Source organism: Lepisma saccharinum, chromosome 12 (assembly GCF_977018435.1).
Source record: "Lepisma saccharinum chromosome 12, izLepSacc3.1, whole genome shotgun sequence".
Classification (NCBI taxonomy): domain Eukaryota; kingdom Metazoa; phylum Arthropoda; class Insecta; order Zygentoma; family Lepismatidae; genus Lepisma; species Lepisma saccharinum.
This window is the reverse complement of record NC_139240.1, coordinates 70,625,118-70,651,907: the sequence shown is the minus strand read 5'-3', so window position 1 is coordinate 70,651,907 and position 26,790 is coordinate 70,625,118. Positions and strand designations below refer to the sequence as shown.

Genomic DNA, 26,790 nt, shown 5'->3' with positions numbered 1-26,790 from the left:
GTATCCTCGAGAGTAGCTCTATTACGTGTAAAAATCTCGGTCCAATCAGAGCACTTTTAAAACTTCCTCGCTTTGGCGTGAAAAGTACAGCTTCCTCTTAATGGAGGGTGGGAAAACAGGTGTGTGTGTGTGTGTGTGTGAATCTTGAAAAATATAATCGTTGTTAGAAAATATTGAAGCAAATGAATGCTATTCTACATTTCTTATTTTGAAAAATGGGATCATATTAACCTATGTATAGGCTATATTGTCAGAGTAACATGACACACGCGTCCTGATAAGATTATCTGTGCTTAAAGTGAACTCAAACTCAATCGATAGGTTTTGGAATTTCGCATTTACATCCACGTAAATATACATAAGATTCGTGAACTTGCCCCCTTCCCCCCCCCCCTCCACACACACACTCAAACTATGATTTAGCTCGTTTACCGAGCGAGATTTTTACTGGAATGTTTTTCTTTTCTGCTGGCGAGACAAGCATCACTAAGTTTCCACACGAAATTACAAAGATAGAGAACAAAGGGCAGGGAAAGGATTCAGATCACAATGCCAAGCCCATGGTGACGTCATATCACCAAGGCGCGTCACCAACGAGGTACTAATTATGCTGCGGATAAACCACGGGAAAGGAACCTAATTGCATGCCCGAAACACATTCTCTCTGCAGTCATGTACGCCGCCGGATGCGTGTGCATTTTTAGGTTCGCGTGATTGTTTTTGTTTGCTGCCCTGGCAACCCTGTTCGGCAGTGAATGGCGTATTGCAGCTCGCAGGTAGAAGGGCAGAGCAGAAGCCGAGCATTGACATCATCGCAGGCGAAACAGCTGGTCTGCTGTGCACTGGGAGAGAGAAGTGAGTACGTTCAGAAGCGCCGTGCTATACTTTGTGCAGTTGTGTCGACAACGTTTTGTTCCTCGAGTGCGTTTGTTGGTGCTTGTCCTGGGTTTGCAAGAAGCGTGAATGAAATGTTACAGCTATTTTGCAAAGTGGAAAACCGAGCTCCGGTCATGACACCCAGGGAATTGCTCGTCCAACGGGAAAGATCTTTCCGCAAGTCTTGTCTGGTCAGTGAATCTAAATATCTTGATTAAGTCAGTGTGTTTCTGACAAATTGCTTCATAGTCAGTTCTAGGTTGCTGAGCTGCAAAAGCTGAAATAGTACCCTTATCTATAGTGTCCGTCTATCTGTCAACTATCGGTATTCCAGAAACAACAAGAGCTATAAAAACAAAATGTTGTTAACAGATAGACATAAATTGTCATTTAGAGAAAACAATCGTAGTAGTATGGTCGTCGCCTTGTAATCAAAGGGTCCCAGGTTCGACGATTACCCATTCTGTGCATAAAATGAGCTTAAAAGAAAATCTCAAACGACTCATTCTAAAAGTGTGAAAAGCCGACACTTTGAACATGCTGCCTGCTCGGTGATCTAGGACGTAAGTGTTCGACTTTCGGGCTTGCCATCATATTTCCCGGGTTCGAGTCCCGGCCTAGACACCGGTGCTATTTGCAAGTCACGTCTAATCATCACTCATCCTCATCATCGCGATTAGCCAAAAGTGGTAGAAAAGCGATGGCAAATAACAAAAAATGCAAATGCTTTCAACATACCGTAGAACGAGAGAAGTCTGTTCTGGATTCTTAATACATTTAATTTAGTTGCGAAAGTGCATACATTACATGAGATTTTTTTTCGTTGAAATTTGGCAACATCTGAAATTGCTTTAATAAAATCTATCTGTAAATATCAATAGGAAAACTAAATTTTGTATTTGTATAGTTTCATATTCTCAGGGTGAATTTATTGAGGAATGTGTTTCACGTCTTTGAAGTCCCGTGGCCGATAATCGTGAACAGCTCAGCGTCTGTAGTGACATCGAGACGAAAATTGGAAATATCTCGGTCTCGTCTCGATGTATAAAAAATGCTCTCGTCTCGAGTAGTCTCGAATAATCTAGTATAAACAACATCTATGGCGAATAGTGATAGTGACAAACTTTCACACAGTATAGAGGTCATTAAAGCAAACAACTTTCCTTATGACGTTTTTCTCTTTGAAACCTCTTCGTGTTAGGCATGAACGTCCGCAGTATTTTTTCCAGGGGGGGGGGGGGGGCAACATGGCATATTTTCCCCAATAATAGTGTTCATCCCTCAAAAAACATTGCTAAAATTTGAATTTATCATGTTCGTGCAATAATTAACACACATTATTGTGGCTGAAATATGTAATCTTTGGTTGACTTTCGTTTTCCAGGGGGGGGCCACGGCCTCCCCTTGCCACTCCTTCCGGACGCCCATGGTGTTAGGGGCGATTCTTTCTGAAAACACCCAAATGTCAAGCTTTCTTCCTGCCGGACCTTGTTCGAATCCCGCTCAGGCTTGGTTGTTTGTGAATGTCCATTCATCAATTTCATCACTCATCCCCATCTTCGCAAATTAGCCAAGAGGCACAAAACGCGAAGTAAAATAAACTAAATCAAATCAAATCAACCTTTCTTCCACGTGGTACATACACCCTGGTGGCAGACAAGCGAAGTAAAATAAAACAAATCAATCAGTCAATCTTTGACGCCATTTTTCGACTCAAGGAGCCTCAAACTTTTATCCTGAATGTGTATGCAAGCGCGCAGAATACTCTCACCATTTGTCACTAAAGGATTGACTTTGCAATTATTTTTTTAAATACAAATTCCGATCTATCGGTCGCTGTATCGGTTGTAATTTATTTACCGATTTCGGCCGATACTTTTCCGCTACATTCACGAGCTCAGCAAAGATGCCGCGCGACACTTTGCAGGAGAGTAATTTTCCTGGAAATTAGTTTATTTTTATTTTGCAGTAGTCTTGTGTGAAAACGCTGACATTTGTGGTAATATAACATTTAATTCAATATTCTTATGCCGCCGGCGGAGTGGTTATCACTCGCGCTACGACGCCAAGGGTTCCAGGTTCGAATCCTGACCTGGGCATGGATGTTTGCGAGTGTCCATTCATCAATTTCATCATATCATCACTCATCCCCATCTTCGCAAATTGGCCAAAAGTGACACAAAACGCGAAGTAAGATAAAGCAAATCAGGCAGTCTTCTTATGCCGTTGTGGAATATTTTAGAGTAAAAATCTGGGTATATGGATGCCTAATATTAATCAATATTTTCCACAAATTGTAATTATTACAATTCTCAAGCATCAGTACACTGTCGGTATCGATGGGAATCGATGAGAGTATCGGTATCGGTTTTAACTGGTATCGGTTTAAAGTGGTGTCTGTTTAAACTGGTGTCGGTTTAAACTGGTATCGGTTTAAACTGGTATCTGTTTAAACTGGTGTCGGTTTAAACTGGTATCGATTTAAACTGGTCTCTGTTTAAACTGGTGTCGGTTTAAACTTGTATCGGTTTAAACTGGTATCGGTTTAAACTGGTGTCGGTTTAAAGTGGTGTTTGTTTAAACTGGTATCGGTTTAAACTGGTGTCGGTTTAAAGTTGTGTTTGTTTAAACTGGTATCGGTTTAAACTGGTATCGGTTTAAACTGGTGTCTGTTTAAACTGGTATCGGTTTAAAGTGGTGTCGGTTTAAAGTGGTGTCGGTTTAAAGTGGTGTCTGTTTAAACTGGTATCGGTTTAAAGTGGTGTCTGTTTAAACTGGTATCTGCTTAGCCCTATATACGAGTATGACTTATCTGTAAAGAATCAGGTATATTCAGGTACATTGACTTGATATATCTGAAGGTAAAGCCAATCTCGATCTTCTATCGATTTTTACAAGGTTGTCTCTACGCCATCTCTACCCGTGTCAGAGAATTCCAACATGTAAATAATTCGAGCGACTCCTATCGCGATGTTATAGAATTTGATATCTTGCCGTTTCACCGTCATCCAGCGGCGTCAGCAACGAACGGAACAAACCGCTCCAAAGCCGATGAAGCATGCAGATTTCTGCTTTCGAAAGGAAACGTGCACGAAAATAGGAAGATGCGACTCAGCTGTTCCAGATGCATGTAAGGAGAACAGCGTGACTTGTCGCAGAGCGTGACAAGTTGCGTCTGGGAGAAAGCATCGACGTCCAGTTTCACCAATAGAGAGCGACGCCTGTACACACTGCATGCATGTCAGAGATAAATGGCTATGCATGCAGTGTTCATTAATCCGGGTGTTCCCAAACTTTTTCGTTCCACGGTGCCCTTAGTGGTTCAAGTTTTTTTCCGTGGCGCCCAACTCAGTTAGGCCTATCTAGAGTTGACGAGCTGTATCTTTGCGGGTGAACCCTGCCCAAGCCTGGCTGCGCAGTAGCAAGGAGGAGGAGCTACCGGCTGCGCGTGATTATCCTTGCGTTCTGTCCTAGCTGTCGACCACCCAAAGGGCGAGTAGGTGGCAACTACATAAACGTATCTCTCTCACACTCTGCGCGGAGTAGCCAAGGCCACCCGCAAAGATACAGCTCGTCAACTCTTAACACTTGCAGCGGTCAGTTATTGTGGTTAGGTTGCTTGCCTAAGTTAAAACATTTTATGTGTAAAAAAATACTAAATAGGCACATCTTTGGATTGATGCGATGGTCCGATTCTAAAACCATGTTTAGACTGACAAGTAAGTGTCATTTCAGTGAAAATATTGGAACATTTCGCAGCGCCCCTGTAAGCCAACCACGGCGGACACTTTGGGAACTACTGCATTAATGTTTCTAAACTGTGGTTGTCCTTGCGTTATGTTAACCGTGGTACGGAAGAAAAAAAACAAGGGTTTATGTGTGTGCGCAAAAAACTAAAAACAAAACGCAGTCCATAATTACCATGGCAACAGGTCTTACAAGATATATTGATACAGGTCAGTCACTATTCTGTGACATCGTCAGTAATAGGTCTAAATATTAAATAACACAAATATCACATACCAAATTAAGAGATTAATGATAACAATAAATATTTCTGCAACTGGGAAGAACAATAAACATTGTACAACGAGAAACGAAGGGGGGAAATGACGTTTCAGCCCTAGTATCAAAAAGTGCAGCGGACTAGATAGGGCAACATTTGATTGTCATAACCAGACCCGTACCCGTCATTAATTAATTAATTTATTTATTTATACACAAATTAATTTGCTACATTTATAAACTACCAAATCAATTCCTTCAAAATGTCAAGAAATTAGAAGATAGGTGACATGTTTTTAATAAGTGTTAGATATTATCTAATTATTGCTTTTCAGTAAAAATGATAATTAAATTTTCATACTTTTATTGTGTTATGTTTTTTATAATGGTGTAAATCTAATGGTCTCTGGAAAGGAATTGTTTCCTTATCAGAGTTGTAGCTAGATATTTCAGCGCTCAGGACGAGAATGATTTTCGCATCCCCTTCACCGAATTTTCACCCCCTACCTAGATGTAGACATTGTAGAAGTTTTATGTACTTACTCTTTCTTAATTGAATCCGATGAAAATAAAACTTAGCATTCAAGAAATTTGGCTAATAAAAGGACAGTCGGTTGTGCATTCCACACCAGCAGTGTGTGTGTGTGTTATTGTTCACATTTACAAAATCGATTGCAAATTAAAGATAACTAGGTGGAGGGACAAAAAATGAGAAACTTTAAGAAGACATTAGTTTCCTATTAAATTAACATGTAAGTGCTATGTATTATTCCCGACGAAAGGAGGTGAGAAATGGAGGATAAATGACAGGTCGGTCTAATGTCTACGTTCTAGGGGCCTAGGATGACAATGACAACCACCTTCGGGGTCGGGTACCCTATTCTACACCCTCGAATTTTGAATTTTTTTTTTTTTCATTATGAACATTATTTGATCCTATTTGTGAATAAAAAAAATTGGAGCGCGGAAAGAAGTATTTACGACTGTACAGCCGTTTAAAGTTGAAATTTGTCGTTTGAAATGGTTCGCAATTATTTCCAATTTCTAGATCGTGATACTAACACGACACCAAATTTTAACTATCGATCTCAACCTAACTGAACTAACCTATCCACGCGCCAATGGTTCGTGGGGCTAGCGTCAATGGTTCGTGGGGCTAGCGTCAATGGTTCGTGGGGCTAGCGCCAATGGTTCGTGGGGCTAGCGCCAATGGTTCGTGAGGCTAGCGCCAATGGTTCGTGAGGCTAGCGCCAATGGTTCGTGGGGCTAGCGTCAATGGTTCGTGGGGCTAGCGCCAATGGTTCGTGGGGCTAGCGCCAATGGTTCGTGGGGCTAGCGCCAATGGTTCGTGAGGCTAGTGCCAATGGTTCGTGGGGCAGCAGACCATCTCCCTGTAAGTCAAGTACAGTGGGATCCATGAGTATTACCCTGCAAATTGTCCTTGACTATTTTCATTAATTTTTCTCTTACATCCTATGTGTTTTTAAGTGATGGATTTTTATGTATGGTGATGCAGAAGTTGTCAACAGCTTGTTTTGAGTTTTCTTTTAATTCTTGAAGCTCTTGTTGGGTCAAATAAAGTGCACGAACATGGTGATGGACAATTTGCACGGTAATACTCATGGATCCCACTGTACAATGTCCCGTATGTCTCGTCGAACAAAGTCCTCTATGTCCTTCATCCGTTGAACGTGTGTCAATCCCATATTTAGTCCTTTTGTCTTAATTCAATGTCACACAAATCAATTCCAATGTCTAAAGTCGCACAAAACAATTGCAATGTCTCAAATATCCAATCCGCCAATAAATTACATAAATTATATATTGAAATCGCAAATTATCCCATTGCACAAGTCATTCATAACAAGAAAAAATTGCAAATTATCCCATTGCACAAGTCAAAGATAAGAAGAAAAAGAAAATGTTCAGACGTGCGCCTGTGACATGAATCCAAGATTCGCCATGATCAAATCCCTGCAAAACCGTTTCGACGTTACATAAGGTATCTAAATATTGAAAAACGTAAGTTTCCTAGCACGTAGATCTAAAAAAATTACTTTCCGCGCTATTTAGAAACATCGTTTCTTATGAAGAACTAATTTTCGTAACGAGAATATTTGAAATGTGCGAAAAATCGAGGGTGTAGAAAAGGGTACCCGAGCCGTACGTTTTTACCCCATGATGTTGTCAGCCCTAAAGAGAGAGAGAGAGAGAAACGAGATGTATGCAACATTCACACACAAGCTGACATTGTTTGTTATTCCTTCTTTGTATGTATCTATGTTATTCTTAGTAAAGTATGTTTGAAGTCCAAACTAATTGCTTATCTTTGTTGTTATAACACACAACCAGTAAGACTGCAGACTTCTGGAGTCTACCTCTCCCCAGAGACAAGCCATTCATTTATACCATAAGGAAATCTAAATTTTTGCAAAATCTTAAAAAAATTATCCATGTTATTTTTGTAGGTTTGCATCAAAATATTTCATGGCTCGAGGGGGGTGTGCATGCCCCCCCCCCCCCCCCTCGGGGTACGGGCCTGGTCACAACACTTCCCGAAGTGGCTCGAAGTGGGCAACTTTATCCAGTGCAGCAACGCATGCAACTCCCCTCGTAGCCCACGGCTGTTGGCAGTAAGCAGGTCCGTAGAATTCCCAACCGATTCGCCTCCCCTCACGCGATTCTTATGTAACTTAATTTCGACGTGTCATGTTCCGCGTAACCTTCCCTCGCAAAGTTCGTGGCAAAGGAAAACGTCACGCAGCCTGTCAGCTGATCACTACAGGTCCTTGGTAATGAAAGTCGGGATTAGGTTCAGGCTGCTAAGGCAAGATTTTCCGGAGGAGAATGTCACAATGTAACTTATCTGCAGGTACATTCAGATTTACACTACTAAACGAGAATGAATATATTACCTACAAAATACTTTGAATTGGCTTCAAGTAAATTGATGCAATATACCGTAGACCCCGCGTCAGATTAAAATAATTGTTTTGTACGGTTTATTATGAGTTTTATAAGACGCTGGTGCTTCCAATCAAGCAACTCATCTCACCTTTCCTTACTTCAGGGATTTTTGACACTTGAAAGCATCATATTCTATGCAAAGCGTTGCCTACATCAATTTGAAATGTTTCAGTCGAAAATAGTCAATATGCACTATTCGTTTAATTATAGCATGAAATCAGTATCTGATAATATTATTTTATATGAAAAAATGCAAATTCCCTCCAACAACAAAATTCAATGAAAAGTAAACAAAAGAGAATTATGATAGAGAAAGTTAATATCGAACTCGGATGTCTTTGAGTGGTTAGCACATCGCGCTGCGACGCCAAGGGTCCCGGGTTCGAATCCCGCCCGGGCTTGGTTGTTTGTGAATGTCCATTCATCAATTTCATCACTCATCCCCATCTTCGCAAATTAGCCAAGAGGCACAAAACGCGAAGTAAAATAAACTAAATCAATCAATCAATCAATCGGATGTCTTTGATCGCAAAAGAATAAAATACACAAACACTTCTTGTGTCGTATCAAGGTATTGAGCGATCAAGGCGTTTCCTAATTTGCTGTACTTTGCGAAATATCTGTCCTTTCCTTTCACTCAATTGAATAACCGGAAATATTTTTTCTTTTCTTTGAACTTCGATCTTCAAACCTTCAATTGTTTTCAGGAATGACGTCAACCATGTTCAGATAAAACTGTACAGTTGCCAGACTTCATGGTACGTTGTTCTTATTGTTGACAAATACAATGATTTCTTTTATCTACAAGGGTGGTTCAATAATTATTGTCCCTGACATATAAGCAGTATTATTTTTCCACAAAGTCCCCCTTCACAGTAATGCACTTCTTCCACCTATGCTGTACAGCCACTATGCCAGCTTCAAAGAATGTCTGTGGCTGAGCCGTGAGCCATTCTTCCGCAGCGTCCATAACAGCAGCATTTGAGGGAAAATGCGTCCCCTTGAGGTGCTCCTTCAACTTCGGGAACAAATGAAAGTCACTAGGGGCGAGGTCGGGTGAGTAGGGAGGGTGTTCCAACACATGGAAACCAGCAGCATGGATTGCGGCAACAGTAACATGGCTTCTGTGTGCTGGAGCATTATCGTGGTGAAACAGCACTTTTCGCCGCAACATCCCACGCCGTTTCTCCTTGATTGCTTCGCGTAACTTAGGGATTAGGGCTGCATAATAGTCCCCAGTAACAGTGTGTCCCACCAGGTAGTCAATAAGTAGCACACCCTTCGCATCCCAAAAAATTGTGGCCATAACCTTGCGTGCTGATGCTTGCACCCTGAATTTGCGGGGGGGAGGTGAATTGCTGTGCCGCCACTCCATACTCTGTCGTTGGGACTCGGGATCATAGTGGTGGAGCCATGTCTCATCCACTGTCACAAACCTATCACAGAACTGCTTCAGGTCTACCCCCATCAGCTCCAAACCAGCCCTTGAACATTGAACTCTGTCTTTCTGTTGTTCACGGGATAACATTTTGGGGACCCATCGCGCTGACACCTTTCTGAATCCCAAGTGTTCATGCACAATGGTTTCCACTGAGCCTACAGAGATGTGCATGATGTCTGCTAACTGTTGCACCGTGATTCTTCTGTCAGCCATAATCATGTCATGCACAGCATCAATGTTTTCTGGGGTGGATGCTGTTGTTGGAGGACCAGCACCAGGGGCCTGTTGACAGCTTTCCCTGCCGCAACGGAAATCGCGGCACCAGTTTTTTACCACCTGGTAGGTAGGAGCCCCATCACCCAACACACTGACCATGTCCTCATGAATCTCCTTTGGGCTTAGCCCCTTTTTCTGGAGGTACTTGATGACAGCTCGTTGTTCGGTTTTCTCCATTTTTCAAACTAAGTGCCACCTCTTACACATAAAAAGAGAAAAACAAATTTACTGTAGCACCTACGGTTCTGAAATTTTGCATATAGGCATCTAAGACATTAGGCTACAATATCCCCATCATTCATTGCAATTCATATCCTCTAAGTATGCCGGGGACAATAATTATTGAATCGCCCTCGTATAATACATTTTTAAAGTTCGTTTATTGTTTGGGATTTTTCATTGTTTTTCCTTCAGTTTACTTTCCTTATGATCTTTATTCCCTTTATTGGGTTTATTCTTACAATTGATCGATTTGACGTTATCCTGTAGGATAACTTTTAAAAAGTGTATTCTATAGTCGAAAAAAAAGCTAAATCCACCCACTTGATTATTGCGCCGACCTGCGTGGTACGATGCCAGGTGTCCCGCGTTCGAATCCCGGCTTGGGCGTTCTTTGTGATTGTTCTTTCATCTATTTCATTATATTATTATCCTCATCTTCGCGATTAGCCAAAAGTGGTAGAAAGGTGAAGTAAAATAAACCAAATTAGTCATTAATTACTTGACTACCCGGTGGAGGCACAATGCACAGCCGTTCGGATCCCACTTTAAACTGTAGGTCCAGTCCCGATTAGCCTATCTGTGCATAAAGTGGAATTAAAACAAAAATGACTGTTGGATCTCACTTTGGTTTGCAGGTGATTGCTCCAAATAAGAGTAAAACAACTATTTTAGAACAATCTATATTATAGCCTTAGTTTCCAATAATGTGGGGACTCTTTTTTCCGTAAAAAAGGTCAAAATAATTATTTTAACTGTAGAATTGAATCTTAACATTTTTCATTTGGAACATTTTTTGATAGGGTGGAAAGTTTCCGAGCCAGGATTAATCATCTAGGTGTGCTAATGGAGTGCGGAATGAAATGTAGGGGATACGATGTTGAAAATAATGGAAATTGAAACATGCATGTAACATTTAACCATCGCATCAAACGCCACTCAAGTTTTAGTAGACATCTATGATAATATGTCAACGAAACTGAAGAATACTAGTTAGTGACTGGCTTCATTATTGCTTGCTTTTACCACAACCGCCACATGTTGGAACATTTGATTGATTCAATTAGGTTAGCTTGAATTACGTCCTTTTTCTGCTGGTTTTGAAATTTCAAAGCAACAGCTTGTTGGAGGCAGCCCAATGACATATTACTATGTGTTCGTTACACTCCAAGAAATTGGTCATGGAGCGTTAACATTCAGACACAAGTTACGAAGGGGCTATGAAATGACAATATGACACTGCAAGAGTTTATAGCATTTTCGGTTTGAAAGTAGATTTTGACTTATTGATTTGGTTTATTTTACTTCGCTTTTCTGCCAGTTTTGGCTAATGACGAAGATGGGGGGATAAGTGATGAAATGATGAAATTGATGAATGGACACTCGCAAACTCCCATGCCCAGGCCGGGATTCGAACCCGAGAGTCCTGGCGTTGTAGTGCGATGTGCAAAATAGGCTTTGAAAAAAGGGTACGTAAGAAAATTAAGGGGTGCGCAAGCACATCTTCACACCCTCCCTATCGCCACTAGTGTTGCCCACGGGACGAGACGGGACAGGCTTTTTAAAAATTCGAGACAAGACGAGATTGATCATGTGTCCCTTTGACAAACTAATATTTTCGAGACGAGACAGCATTTCACAGCATTTCCACGAGACGAGACAGGCCAAAGTCTCGTCTCGTGGGCAACACTAATCGCCACCTCTGTTTAAGAGATAAATGAGAAAAAAAGATGCACAACATTATTTTGGGGAACTTGTATTTAAGTCGGATGATTATGAGCGCTTTCTAAAACTAAATTTCCTAAAGTGACTAACAAGGTCTCCCTGCCGCAGAAGACTAATCCGAGAGCCCTTGCACTCTTTCTAATGCAAACGCGTAAGAGTTGTATCAACAACCGCCGCGGAAACCTTGTTATAAGTAATTCCATTTGCATTCAGAGCCATGCGCAAACATTTACTCGACGGGACGTGGGAGAAAAGCGGCCTCTTCTGCCACCGCTGGGCTGTGTTGAGATTAAAATTCACTTCACGCATGGGCGATGCGTCATTGTCATTTAATATAGCGCCACGTAACGTTTCGGTCTCCTCCCTAAAGAGCAACAGAGAAGGAACCTCCTCTAGTTTCCAGATTGCAACACTCGTCTAGTCCTGACAAGACAAGTGTGTGCGTGTGAGAGAGAGAGGGATACTGAACAGAATAATTCACTTCCGGTTTCTTCCTCGACGTAAACTGATTGGGCTGAGGGCAACAGTGCAATCTAATTCTTGACAGAAGCGAGGAAATGACTGCCATTTGAGTTCATTCCGGTCCAGGAGAGAAAATCAGCAAGCGTAAATGGGTTCTGGCCGTAAAGAACCTTTTTTTATCTGTGAGGCATTTCAATTAGGTCCAGGAACCTTTTTTCAGGATAAATTTAAATACGGTCCAGGAACCCTTTTTCCGAATCAATTTAAATATGGCCCAAGTTCCGCATTGACATGAAACAATCCTCAACTTGGACCGAATTTAAATTGTGCGAGAGAAAATGTTCCGGTCCTGTTACACCTTTAACAACCCTGGCTCAAAGCCCTGAAGCTCAAAGTAGGGAATCCACGACTTTTGCGACACCGTCGTATGCGACACTAGCATTTCTTCCGTCATAGGCGACACTGTATAGAAAATATATTCCATGACAGTTGCGACACCGTCATCTGCGACACAGTGTAAATAGCTTCCCGTCACACTTTATCCAAACTTAGGACTGGCAGCATCATGGACTGGCAACTTGTGTGTCATTTAAAACCTTTATTAGTTTTCCTTCACACTGGCATCATGGAATCTGGGAAAGCTGGATGTATTTATCCTTTGTCAATGACGGATTGTTTAGATCCCTTGTCGGTATAGGAGCAGACTGCAATCCCTTGTCAATGTAGAAATGTAGAATGCGTCGTTTCTCTTGTAGTTGAACCAGCATCTTACTATTTTCTTTCTAATTTCTGAACGTACGCCATTCTCCTCAGAAAGCGCGTAAGATCTCTATGCATTTCATAATCGGCAAACGCTCTTTGTATTATCTTATCTAATGTAATGTACTGACGTCGTCTACGTTTCCCTTTAAGATTCAAGGCCTTCCTCTCACATAAGTAGTAGTTGTACACAGGTTCAAATCTTCAAGTCTTCACTAATTGGTACACGATAGGACTTGACTTTTCCGTCAATACATTAACTGTATTGTTCCACCCCTCGACTCCATTGTTAATCCAGTGCCGCTGTTGGGAGCAGTTCCACATGAAAATGTCGAAAACAGAGTTGTTCATCCACTGTTCAACGAAATAATCCAAAAAAATCTCAATGTGTCGTGGTTTGGCGCATCTTCCATCACACACAGCCATCCGTCATCGACGTCAGCCACAGGGAGGTAAGCCAGAGCTGAAAACATTTTTATACACAGCTTCACGTCTGGATCTGATTTGTAATCGTTTGCTGCTGCACGTACGCAAATGTCGCTAATTCTTGTAAACAAATTAGAAATCGTAGGGGAGAATTCAAGCAGTGCCGCCTATGACAAAAAAAACAACAGTTTTTGCCTTAGCGTCGCAAATGACGGTGTCGGAACTCCCAAAGTAGGTATTCTCCTTCCCCCCCTTAATTTTAAGAGTTAAGCAGGGTTAACATAAATTGGAAGTTACATTGATAAGACATGTAGAGCCACAATATCCAATTCTTCATTACTGATTTTACGGTTTTAATAACGAAAAATAATAGCCTTATTATTTAAATACTTTTAAGTGTTATTGTTAAAGAACATGTTTATTACATGTATGTACTCCTATTTATTTAATACCTACATAATGACATCAAAATAATAGTAATCTCTTAGCTTAGATTGCTACATGATTTCCAATAGTATACTTATTATGTTATGCAGCAGTAACTTCAATGGTAAATATGCGATACTGCCCGAACACCTCTCATTCGTTTATTTCGTTAATTTTAGCATTGATACTTGCCTATTCTGCATTGCGGAAGATTCTTTAAGATGAAGTTATGCCTTTTTCCATAAAATAGTGTCAACTTTTCATATTACGAGTCATTATTTGTATTCCTTGTTCCGCTTGGGTAACAGACAATATGGCGTGCACTCGTCATGGATCATCACGCATCGTGCTTGTGTTTTGTCGATTTGGAGTGGGTATGCAGTGTTTCAACCTTCTTCACCGAAAAATACCTACTTTCGTATTCATTATGTCATCACAGACCATTGACGGATAGCCCCCCCAAAAACATTCACGATAGCCCCACAAACCATTGATGGATAGCCCCAAAAACTATTCACGATAGCCCCAAAAAACATTCACGATAGCCCCACGGACCATTTCCGGCTAGGTTAGGTTAGGCTGGGTTAGGTTAGGTAAGCATAGTTAAAATAAATTTTAAAAAAATTCTCGTAAGAAAAAAGCACGTTTGGAAACACTGGCGAGACCGCGTGACTTTCGACGCTCGCGCCAATGCAGGTACATAATGGAAACAATGGCATAATGTCATAAAATGCAGGTTCCATACATAAAAAGTTATTATTTCTTGTTCTGCAGCATTCTGTGGTGAAGTTTTCAGTTTCCGTGAAAGAAAATACCTCGAAGAACTTCGACAATGCTACAGAAACTGATTTCAGTAAGTAGTTTCTCCTGTACATTTGAAGTAGTGTTGCCCACGAGACGAGACGAGACGAGACATTGGTCTGTCCCGTCCCGTCTCGTGAAAATGCTGTCTCGTCTCGTGTCTCGTCTCGAAAAAATTCGTTTGTTCCGTCTCGTGTCCCGTCTCGAAGGGTTCTGTCTCGTCTCGTCTCGTCCCGTCTCGTTTTGTCCCGTCTCGTCTCGTAAAAGTGATCCGGGATATCATGCCAACAAAAGTCAAAAGTAGCAGAAACACGAAATATTTTTCCGGAAAGTGGGATAAAGCTCCAAATATTTTACCCATTGCGTGGTGAGAATAAATAAGGTTCGTTAATCATGAGGACATTAATATTAAAAATGCAGTTTGTTGGTTACTGATTGCTAGGTATCTTATGAAATCTACCTTGTGGTTTTTCTCGCTTCGTACAACTGTCTATCCATCGTACATTTATACCAAGTTTGTTAGAACCTGTCCCGTTTCCCGCGCTAGCGATCATTCGACAGTTTTGGTGCCAATGAGAAACGAGGAAAAAGTCGTCTGCTAGGCAGCGAGGAGCGAATGGAAGCCAGAAGAGAGGAGCTTACGTAGACGTTGTTGCCACGTTGCGTATTTTAATTTCCTGCCTAGCTTTGCCTTTACCCAGCACGGAGTTCAGGCGGTCTTCAGCAGCAACAACGCTTGGTTTATGCTAGAAAAGCCAGCGATCAGATACTGCGGGAAGCCGGACAGGTTGTAACAAACACGGTATAAGTGAGTGCTCTTTTTCATTACTGCTATACCTTTTGGAAGTCTTGAAATGTTTTCCAATAGACCTTCTTTCTTTCTGAATGTCGAACTTCCGTGCACTATGAAAATGTACATTTTTTCTTTAAATTCTAAGCTTGGCGCTGGGAGCAACAAAAAAAGTTTTTAAATGTGTAGTACGAACACAAAAGACTATTTATAATTTCAATATTTAGTATATTACAAATAGAAAGCATTTATTGTTCTTAATATTGTTAAACATCTTCTATGACATAAGTTTCAAAAAGTGTTTCTTTGTGATGTTGTGCTGTTTCTTATGCTCAACTTATGACGCACATACTTCTTTGTTTTCCCTTTAGCCTCTAAGTCCTGTACCACCACCACTTGATCTAATTTATCCTTCGGCAGTCACGCATCTATAAATATATGTCGGGGGAGGGTGTCTGAGCCAAGTGTTTCAGAAAAAAATATAATAATAACATTAACGACAACAATTAAGCAAATGTTTAAATTAATGCATTAATATAATTCATAGGTCTATTCACTTGAATATGTAAATTAATCAATTCTATTATTGTTATTGCATGACATGTTACAAAGATGGTAGAAGAATAGTAATATAACAGCACGAATATTAGCTAATATCTAGCTTACGTGTAGTTAAGATCTGCATAAAAACAGCTGTCCTGGCAAGAAAATTAATGTCAAAAAAGGTGATGAATTGAATATTTGCTGAATAACAAAAAAAGATGTTACATCCAGTTGACGAAAAATAAAGTTCCTGATTAATATTTATGCTCATTATTATAAGTAGTAGCGTACATCAAACTTCATTGATACTGTCATTCAAAGCAGTATGATCCCAATAGAATCCTTGTTTTCTAGTAAGTTCGGCAGGAATATGTAACCCTCGATTATGCTAAACAAATATATTTTATGTTTAGCTAGAGAAAGGCCCCAGGAGGATGCAAGAAGCCTTTCCTGCAAAAGTGTATGTTTTACGAAGCGAAGAAACGTGACAAAACCACCACGTATGGAAGGCAAACCTGCGTTAATTTTATATCGCACGTTTACAGAGCCGTGCCTCCTGAAGTTATAAAAATCCCAACTTCAATGATTCTTTTAGATATGCTATAGTTGAAAAAAATATGTTTAGATGCACCCAAAGTGCATCATTATCAGATTATGCATATAATGTGTTATTGGAATCAACATATTTGTGTAAATTGGGTGCCTCCCCGATGGCGTAGTAATAACGTCGAGGTCTTGTTATGAAGGGTCCTCGCGTCGATACTCAATGGAGGCACAAAGTGGATAGGATCGCACTTTAAACTGTAGGTCGGTTCGCGATTTAGCCTATTTGCGAATCAAGTGGACTTAAAAAAAAAAAAAACTCAACAATATCAACCTTAAGAATATTAGAATAAACTAATTCACTCGCATGTAAGTTAAATTTCACATATCCTTCTTCATCCTCGTTCATAGACTTCCTGCAATACTCTTGTGTTGCATCCCACCAGGTGCGAAAAATGTGAAGTTATTATTTCCCCGTACTGCGTTATTTCTTTTCATAACAGTAAGGCTAAATTCTCGTTTTATCTGAACTCTTCCCATGTATGTGTAAAATAATCCCACTCTGTCTCAGAAAACCTCTTCCTAAGATCAAATGAAGGAAACAACTCTCAAGTCTCAACAATTATAAATTTTTGCTTAAATTTCCTATCATTTATACAAACAGTAGCACACATCACGTCCTTTGGTGCAACACTGTCAACAGCGAATGTTACTTTCCTCGTCCTAATAAATTTACTTCCAACCAGTGACGGCGCCAGGGAAATTTGACGGGGGGGGGGGGGGGAAGGCTGGCAACAAAATATTGTAAGGGGGCAGTCACATTAAAACGCCCGAAAACACTACACACATATATATACTTATATATTAATAATTATAATAATAACTTTTATTATTATTATAATTATTATTATATTCATGTATGGTGTTTTGTGTGTGTCTTTTATTTAGAGTGGACGTTTACTTTATCTCCACATGATTCGTTTTAATAAAGACATTAATTTTTTTTTATTGGTAAGTTGCGTTGTCTCTAGTGGCCTATTTCAGTACTGAAAGACATTCATAATTTTATAATTCATCGTCTTTCTTGAGATGAAACTACTAATATAAATATTTAAGTTGTAAGATAATAATATAAATGATGAAAATAATGCTTCTAAGAGTTTAATTTTCTTGCAAAATAAACGTGACGTTGGAAGAAATTAATCTTCTTAAGTATTAGAAACAATGTGAGGCACTTAGTGAAGTGCAATTCTCCTGTAGGAGAATTCTGCTCTATGTGCTTTGGAGAACACATTGATCACCTTTGGTACGTCCAGGACTTGACATTTCCTCTCAATGGCAAGAACAGCTAAATGAGGCAGTTTGCATCCAGCATCCTGTTTCGAGCAAACCTTTTCAAAGATTTTAAGGACAACCATCTTCGTAACGCTGAAGAGTTTTGGGCAAAATTTGTGTTTCACCTTTCAGGGAAATGTTATCACAGGATAAAAAATCAGACAAAGGTTACAGTTATCTCATAATTCAAGAAATATTCTGACCCTGGCAATACTTACTCTTACTCTACCACTCCAACGTATGTCTGTGCTACCCAATTACAGGCACCTATGGAGTTTGTGGGAAGAAGTTCTTCGATTTTGATATATACGAGAAAGAGCGAACCTGCATCTAATGATTGAAGAGTGGCAAATCCTAATAAGCGTTCTTTTACCTGCCAGTGATATGTTTTGTATCGAATTTTAAGTGTAATTTGCATTTTAAGGTTCACGTTCAATACATTTCCAAATAATATCCTCTCATTAGCTTCAAGAGTATCGAAGAAATCCCCTTTGTTAAGGTTTCGTCAGACTCATCATCTCGAAATTCAAGTCCCTGAATAGTAAGAAACCGCGATGAATCCACAACAACTGACATGTAGTGTCGGCTTTCTTGGATCACTTTTGGTCCCGGGTTCGATGCCCGGTGGAGGCACTTTAAACTATAAGTCCAGTCCCAATTAGCCTTACTGTGCATAAAGTGGACTTCAAACGCCAAATAAACTAACCAACCAAATCTTGAATCAACTTTGAATGTCTTTTAATAATTAGCGTTGTCACTAACGACCACGATTAGAATAATTTGCCCGTACTACAGATGATGTCTTGTGGTCCTGAAAATATTCGTGATGTTTTAAAATCATCCACATTCAACACTTTTTTCCAGTTCTTAAGACTGGTTAAAACTTAGGTTAATCTCGGCTATTACAGGACATAAATGAATGAGAAATCACCTATGCCCAGGTCGGCGCTCGAATCTTGGACGAAGCAAATTAATATTTGTTAATCAAGTTGGCATTATAAGCAGGAAAGTGATATCATGCAGAATACACCACTTTGAAAAGGTGAAAATCGTCATACTCTTATAAATGAACTCTCTTATTATTCGATATTTAATTAACTTCAGTTGGAAGGCCCGGGTGGGGGTGGGGGGGCGAAGTGTCTGACATGGGGCGTCCCCCTGCCCCCTCTGGGGTCGTCACTGCTTCCAACCCTCTAATAACTTCGCAGCTGATAGCCTCACCTTCGAAATGTAAGCTTGTGTGTCGGCGAATAATACAAAGAACTTGTGTTCACTGTCCCTCTTTCATTCAAAGTCTGCCATTTTCATTTTCAGCTTTTCCTGCAAAACTTCCTGTCAGCAAGCAAACCAAATTACAGAATTTTTATTGCCCCTCCCTTGCATCAACTTTCATTCCTACTTTAGGCCTGGATTTATGGCACGTACCCGCAACTGCAGGTCAACCTCGCCCTATGTTTGGTGTTTGACCCCTGAAGCAACGGTGTCCATTGTTCAAAGCGAAACCTCTTACAGTGGGGAACGGCGAAAGATAGTCTCGGAATACACCCCGGTTGTAAACAAGCTCCCGCCACCCTGACATTGGTGTCAGCTTCCCTCTGAAGTTCGATAAAACTACTTTGTGAAATGTGTTTAATAACGAGTGAAAATGTAGACAGTAGATACTACATGTATTTTGCTCATAAAGTTGAAGGCTAAATTTACAGAATAAAGAGAACAGCTACAACATTCCTTCATCTCATTTACAGAAAGGCTAATCGGGACTGGATCCACAGTTTAAAGTGGGGTTCAAATCACAATGTACCTTCACCGGGTATCGAACCCGGGACCCCTTGATTACAAGGCGACGATGCTACCACTGTACCATCGGGGAGTCCCCTCATAGAACAAAGTTTCCTTCTACGACGATTATACAGAACTTAGTGCCCTTCCTTCATTTGAAATCTATTCTATATCAGCCTCAGTATTTCGTTATTACAATCCAAGGAATAGTATTCTCCTTAAATAAGAAATAAAGAAATAAAAAAAGAACATTGGAAATAATCTTCAAACGGACGTAAAAAAATCGAATCCAACCACCTGCAGAATGCCTGAGGGAACCAACAAGAATTTTATCAACAAAGACATATCCGAAATTTCCATAACATTCTAATAATTTCGCAACCCGTTCAAATAATCATGTGGTAAAATCTTGTCGTGGTTCCCTGTAAACTCTAAAATCACCAAATTACTTCTTTCCATATTTCCCGTATTTTCTCCTCCTCTTTAGCTCTCAGCTTTTCGGAGTGGGATAATGCAAGATTATTTGTCCCTCATTACCTCCTTCTCTTAGTCTTGCTTATATATTGGACTCCTTAATAACTTTCCCAACAACTCCTTATCAATTTGTACTGCCATGTTTCCTACAATGCTTTTCCTACTTCCTAATAACATTCACTTCTGTACACCCTTTGATGGAAAAATTAAATAATAAAAATAAACCATATCCGTCGGTCCGTTTATCTTTCCAACTCTAGAGCTGAGACTATTTTTACAAGATAAACCTCGGACGCAGACATTCCACGATCTTTTAGCCCCTCCTTCCACCTTCTCTACCTGCCCTTTTACTTGATGTTATTCAGAACTGTATTAGTATCTAGAGTACTATCGTAACATAAAGTTATTAACCTGGAATAATTTTTTTTAAAAAAATGGGGAGTAACGCTGTGTTTCGAAAGAGTATAGGAAATAAGTGTAGGTATTCATTCATGCCTGTCTCTAGAATAGTCTTCTTATTTTGTCTTAATACACGCTTATCAACGTTTCTAATTGAAATACTTTATTCCAAGCAAACAAGTATTTGCAACTGATTAAAATTTTTGCTTTCATTTTTTCGAGACATTCGAGACGAGACGAGACTTTTCAAAAGCCGTCCCGTCCCGTCTCGTGTCTCGTCTCGAAAACGAGACGAGAAAGGCATTCCGTCTCGTCCCGTCTCGAATTTCAAAAGGCTTGCCCCGTCTCGTGTCTCGTCTCGTTTACGAGACGAGACACGAGACGAGACGGGACATGTCCCGTCCCGTGAGCAACACTAATTTGAAGAAATCCGTTCGGGCGATATCGCATATTTACTACTTTAATTAATTATTGTCAACAAATCCAGCGTTTTTAAAATCGTTGGATTTAAGAGTAAGGTTTTGTATCTGAAATAATTTAGCGATACTCTGTTGTGATTGTACCCACCTCTGGGTATGATTCCTAACCTTGGAGAGTGGAACAGACAGGGTGACTCATCGGGAATTCTGGGTGAATTATTGGCTCCGGGAATTATGCGTTTACTGCGTGAATTTTTCTCCGTAGGCGCGAAAAATTGCAACTTTTATACATCCAAGTCCAATTGAATGTACCTGTATAAATGCCCTGAAGCAAGTTTTTCACAGTTCAGCTTCTATTTTTATCGAGGATGGAAAGTAAAGTTGTGTGGAAAGTAAAACACATTTCTCTCAATCCGTTTACTTTGTCAGTGTCCTTTACACAACAATCTATCTGACAGACTGAAGATTATTGGAAGATAAGCTATCTTGAAGTTGGTTAGTTGAATTTGAGCTTGAATTCTTATACAATTAACAATTTCTCGTAGATTAGTATATCCCGTAACATTTGTGGCTTGTGTTTTTATATGAATTTCGAGCCTGAGTTTGTGAAATGACAAATGTAAACTTTGCACCTTCAATTCAATATTTTAAATGTAATTTGAACTGAATTAGAAATTTTGGAAACGTTGGAATCATATAGATCATTTATATTGTTAATCTATTTGTGTGTGTTTGTGCCTGGGTGGTGAGAAGCGGTAATACGTAAGGTTGATGAAATGGGGAAACATCGGCTTGTATTTTTGGAAAGTTCGGCTTGAAAACCGGGAATTATACTTGAATGTTGTCATAGTCCTATAATGGACACCCTGAACGGATCAACGAAACAAACTGCCACTTTCTTTGCCATGGTAATGCGTTTCTGGTACATTATCAATAGATTGGTTTTCTGTGGGGTTGTAGGTCTCTCGGACTAATCCTAGATGAGGCCTCTGAACTCCAGCAAATAATATGCTCAAGAAACTCAAGTTCTGCAAGTTTTGGACTATTTATTAATTAACCTCGACTTTACGCTCTTGTACACGTACGCAAATAATATTGCTGTTGAGAATAATTAGTTGAACTCCGAGCTGTTCCTCGCAAGACGCGTGTGCGCTTGAAGGCAAAGTGAAATCAACTTACAACTTCAGCCAACTTCCTGGTGCTTGTTCTGCATTGCTTCTGCTGCCGAATAGCGGTGCAAAGACCTTTCTTGTGTGCGAAAACTTGGCAGTTTCTTCCCTTCCTTGTTTCAGGATGAGAAAGAGATTAATCGTTTCATTGTCCAACTTAAAAGAGACGAATGTTAAATGTGGTAAATTTCCCTCCAGTTTAACGGATCTTAACTGGGTACACGCATCACTCATCCATATTCATGTTCCTAGATTGTCAGTGGTACCCTTTGCAGTTTACGACACTTACATTGTTGACAGTTAAACAGTTGAAAATTTGTAGCTAAATTTGGTAACTGTTTCCAACTATATGTTTTCTCTGGATACTAAGGTGAAAGGAATTCGTGGAATCTTCTAAGGCAAGCAAGATATTCTTCTTTGCATGGTAAATTTTAAACGTTCACGCTTTATTGCAATTCGTCATAACATAATGTAAGTCCTCAGATACAAGAATTATTTATGTGGACTTGAAGACTTTAGTGAACACAAGCGTAGGCTACCAGGAATTTACATCAAACACAAGAAAGGAAACAAAATATATGTACTGATGGGGTGAAGCTCATTCGAAGGGAAATATAATATGTAAACACACTTAAATTTGTCTTGATTTAAAATTCAATAATTTCTATAGGCACAAACATTTTCTGTAAAGTAATATACACAGTACTAATCATGTAAACCTTAAATGATGTGATTATCATTAAACTGTAAATATACATGGCAGCTGATATTTTGCGAAATATCATTAAAGAAATTGCCAAAATTCAGCTACAATGACATGAAAATATATTTTAAGTTACATTTATTTATTTAGCAAAGATCCTTAACAGAACATATTGTTCCAATTATAAAGGATTAGCATTGCCAGACGTCCCGTATATACGAGATTGTACCCTTTTTAAAGAAATGTCCCGGTATCCCGGAAAATGTTCTCGGGACGCCCATTTGTCCTGTATTTAGCTAAAAAAATAATAAGTGAATGAGAATAAGTCATGTTCTGAATTTTATAGTAATGCATTGGGAAAAAATGTCCTCTTAAAGGACGTCAACAGTTTGCTCAAATAAATATATTTTGTCAAAATGTTAAAAATTAGAGATTAGCAATGCTTTAAACAGCAATTGATTTTGTAATGTTTAAAAATGTTATAAAGAATAAATTTAATTATTTCCATGCCTATATAATTTGTATGTCCCGTTTATTTTATTTTAGAGATCTGGCAACCCTATAAAGGATCATATTAAAAACATTTATAATAGAGAATAAATATACATTTTAAAGAAATACAGGAATACAGAACTACAAAATTACAAGGAAAAAGAAAAATATAGACATGGCAGTAGGTATGTTATACAAAGTAACAGAACAAAATATAAACACAATATAGTACAATCACAACAGAGTATCGCTAAATTCTTTCAGATACAAACATATTATACGTCACACAATAGTCGATGAACACTAAGATTAATTACATAAATTGTACAAATATCAAATCCATATGAGAGTAAATGAAGCATGACTGTAAATACATAGTATCGATAAAAATAATATAATACAAACACAGCTTCACTAAACACTGAATAATTTTAATACAATCAAATTTAATGTGAATTTAAATGTAGGCAATGACAACATATTTCTTTTTATTATTGAACTATATATTATAAAAGGATTATGTAGTACATTCAGAATGTGTTATTTTCACTGGATGAAAAGTTACTGAAATTATTAGTTTTATTAACACACTCAACAAACATTTCCATAGTAGGTTCATGTACACAGTATCAGAAACATGTATATTTACATGTATTTTTTTTATTTGCTTTAATCAAATATTTTACAAGGCTGTTTAAGAAACATATCTGTATGTATGGTGCCAAGAAACACACACAATTTTAAGCGTGTTTTTTTAAAAATTATCAAAATGATTTTCTTAAAAAATAAAAATCATTATTTTTATCCACCCTGTTCAAGCAGAAGAAAACATTGCATCGATCAACAACAAATCAAGAAACAAACAAATGCATTAATTAAATTTGATGCATTTTCTATTCTTCCTGCAGGCCTAAATCTGCTATCACGGTACAGTACATCAACAGAGAAGGGGAGAGAAACCGTGGGGAAATTCACGGGCGACTGCCCCCATTGCAAAAAGGTCAAAGAATCCTGTTTTGCTCCATTTGCAGACGGAACCGATGTCCGTGTGTCACGTTCCGTTCTCGAGCCAACCTTGTTGCATGGAGTTCCGTTACTCACGTGCGGGGGGGGGGGGGACTGCTCTCTCGCACGGAAACACCTCAGGATGTTCACACACGGCTCGGGCGGAAGTCACTTCCTGTCAGAGTCATCACTTCTGGTGCAGCAGTCACATGTGAACCACACTCCTGAGTGCGATGCTGAACGGCTTTTCCTTGGTAATTAGCCAATAGTTTTCTTGTAACGTTAACGTATATTTATCAATAACGGACACTGGCGTACGCAGGGAGAGCTGACGGGGCTGCAGCCAGGTACGTAGCCAGGGGGAGGGTTCGAGGGCTTTAGCCCCCGCCTAAATCCAACAAATATCTTGGTTGGTTGGTTGATTTAGTGTTTTAAGTCGACTTTATGCACAGTAAGGCTAATCGGGACTGGACCTATTGTTTAAATTGGGATCCGAACCACTATGTGCCTCCACCGGGTATCGAACCACTACGCTACCACTGCGTCATCGGGGAGGTCCTAAACTTTTTGTGTATAAGTTGTAATAGATTTAGCGACAAATTTGTCTTCAGGGCTTCTACCGCCACGCTGATGCTAATAAGGGATGAGCCTTCCCGAAATAAAATTCTGGCTGCGGGCCTGACTACAGCGCCTCGTTTGGTTATTTTACGTCACTTCCTGCCACTTTTGGCTAATTGGGACTATGATGATGAGTCATGATTGATGAAGGGACACAAAGAACACTCATGCCCAGACCGAGATTCGAACCCGGGACCCTTGGCGTCGTAGCACGCTGCGATAACCACTCCGCCACGGATGTCGGCTAAATTCCTACAAAGAATAGCCATGCCCAGGCTTGGATTCGAACCTGGGAACTTCGGTGACCAGATCGAAATTCGAACACCGTGCTGACCAGGTGTAAATATGAAACACTTCTTATGAGTATTTATTTATTTACGACTTGGTTTACATGGTATTGTTAATAGTTATGTAAATATAACTGTTTATATGCTAAAGTTATGTGCGTAAATAGCGAGAAGTTACGGGACGAAATGCCGGCATCTGCGTCATGTCACGCGCTATCTCGGCCCACGCGCTTACTTCGCTAACGTCCAAGAACTGAAGGAAGTCGCCGCCATGACCGTGGGTGGGGTTAAACAGCGGGTGAGTTGTTTTCGTCCAATCACACTCAACCTTCAGCCAATGGGCGCAGCTCTCATTGTGCTCGTCTACTCCACGTGGAGTCTCAGTCACATGACTGCGGATACGCTGTTGCCGTACTTTGCAACTTCAATGTGGAGACCGTGGAAAGGCGGAGGGACAAGGTGGCGTAGAGTAGATGTGTGGCAACACTGTGCGTTGAATGTGATTGTTGCAACTGGTGGGCGCGCTCCGTGGATTAAAAAGCCAGCTGGTTGTTAACGAAGCTAGCGCGTCGACTATAGTAGCATTAACTAGAGAATATTTTTACTATTCCACTGCTGGCTCACCTGAATTGTCATTGTTACCCTTTGTTGTTGCATTTTTATACGAGGTATTGGTTATTGTTCAAATTCAATTGTTTGTGTAGAACTGTTTCGAAAAGAGTATTCAATTAATGTGGAAATGACGAAACAAGAAGCTCTTGAAAGGAGTAGGTTATCCCACCCGGTGAACTTACTGCATTGAATGCGTTAACATACATTAGCCAACAATAGCAAACACTACTTTCACTATTTCTTGAGCGTTGTACACACTGGCACTTTCCCGTTTTTTGGAAACACGAAACTGATTCAGCGATTGCTTCACTGCAAGGCATTATGGGAACTCCCGAGTTTGATTCTAGGTGGAAGAACCTAGATCGCACTTGCAATTATATGTCCAGTCCTGTTTAGTCTAGGGATTGCTACAAGATCCAGATTTCAAATTATCCGATATCCGTTTCGGATGCAACGGATAATTCGGATAGAACAGATTTCATGAAGGATTTGTGGAAAATACGCACGGTGAAATACAATTGATTGATTGATTTGGTGTTTTAAGTCCACTTTATGCACAGGAAGGCTAATTGGGACTGGACCTACAGTTTGAAGTGGGATCCGAACCACTGTGTGCCTCCTCCAGGTGTCGAACCCGGAAGCCCTTCCTTGATTACAAGGCGACGACGTTACCACTGCGCTATCGTGGAGGCCCGACAGTGAAATACGAAAATGAGGAATAAAGGGATATGTGGATAGACCGTAAAACGGATAATGCATCAGAATATCCTGATATTTGAAATCCAGATAGAAAATTATCCGATATCCGGATAAAACTGGCCATCCCTAGTCTACTTGAGCATAGAAATAAACTTTACCAAACTCTCTCTGTCCCTCTTTTCTCTATTTATCTATTTCTGTCTTCCTCTCTCTGTCTCTCTCTTTCTGCATCGTCTTCTCTCTCATTTTCTCCACTTTTCTCTCTCTCCCTTTTTCACTGTCTCTTTACCTCTCTGCCTCATCTTTTTCCTCTCTCTTCTCTCTGTCTTTCTTCTCCTCTCCCCCTGTGCATAGGCGCCGACTCCATGGGGCTTGGGGGGCTCGAGCCCCCCAAATAATTTTGCTTAAGAGGATCTAATGTATTATTTTGCTTCTCTTGTAAAGTTTACTCTGAATTGTGTCACATGAACTTAACTTTAAATACACATTTGAAATGTTCTAGACCATCAAATCTGGGGGCTGAGACCGCTAAACCATCAA

The 26,790-nt window shown here is 39.9% G+C and overlaps 1 long non-coding RNA gene across 5 annotated transcripts in view; it reads left to right on the top strand.

Moving 5' to 3' along the window:
- The first annotated feature begins 756 nt into the window (after positions 1–756).
- LOC145996539 (uncharacterized) overlaps positions 757–26,790 on the top strand; it is a 39,398-nt gene continuing 13,364 nt past the window's right edge. Inside the window, exon 1 of one of the 5 annotated variants that reach the window (XR_014442799.1) lies at positions 757–855. This is a non-coding gene — a long non-coding RNA (uncharacterized LOC145996539). The other 4 variants (XR_014442801.1, XR_014442800.1, XR_014442802.1 and 1 more) reach the window with 4 other exon arrangements.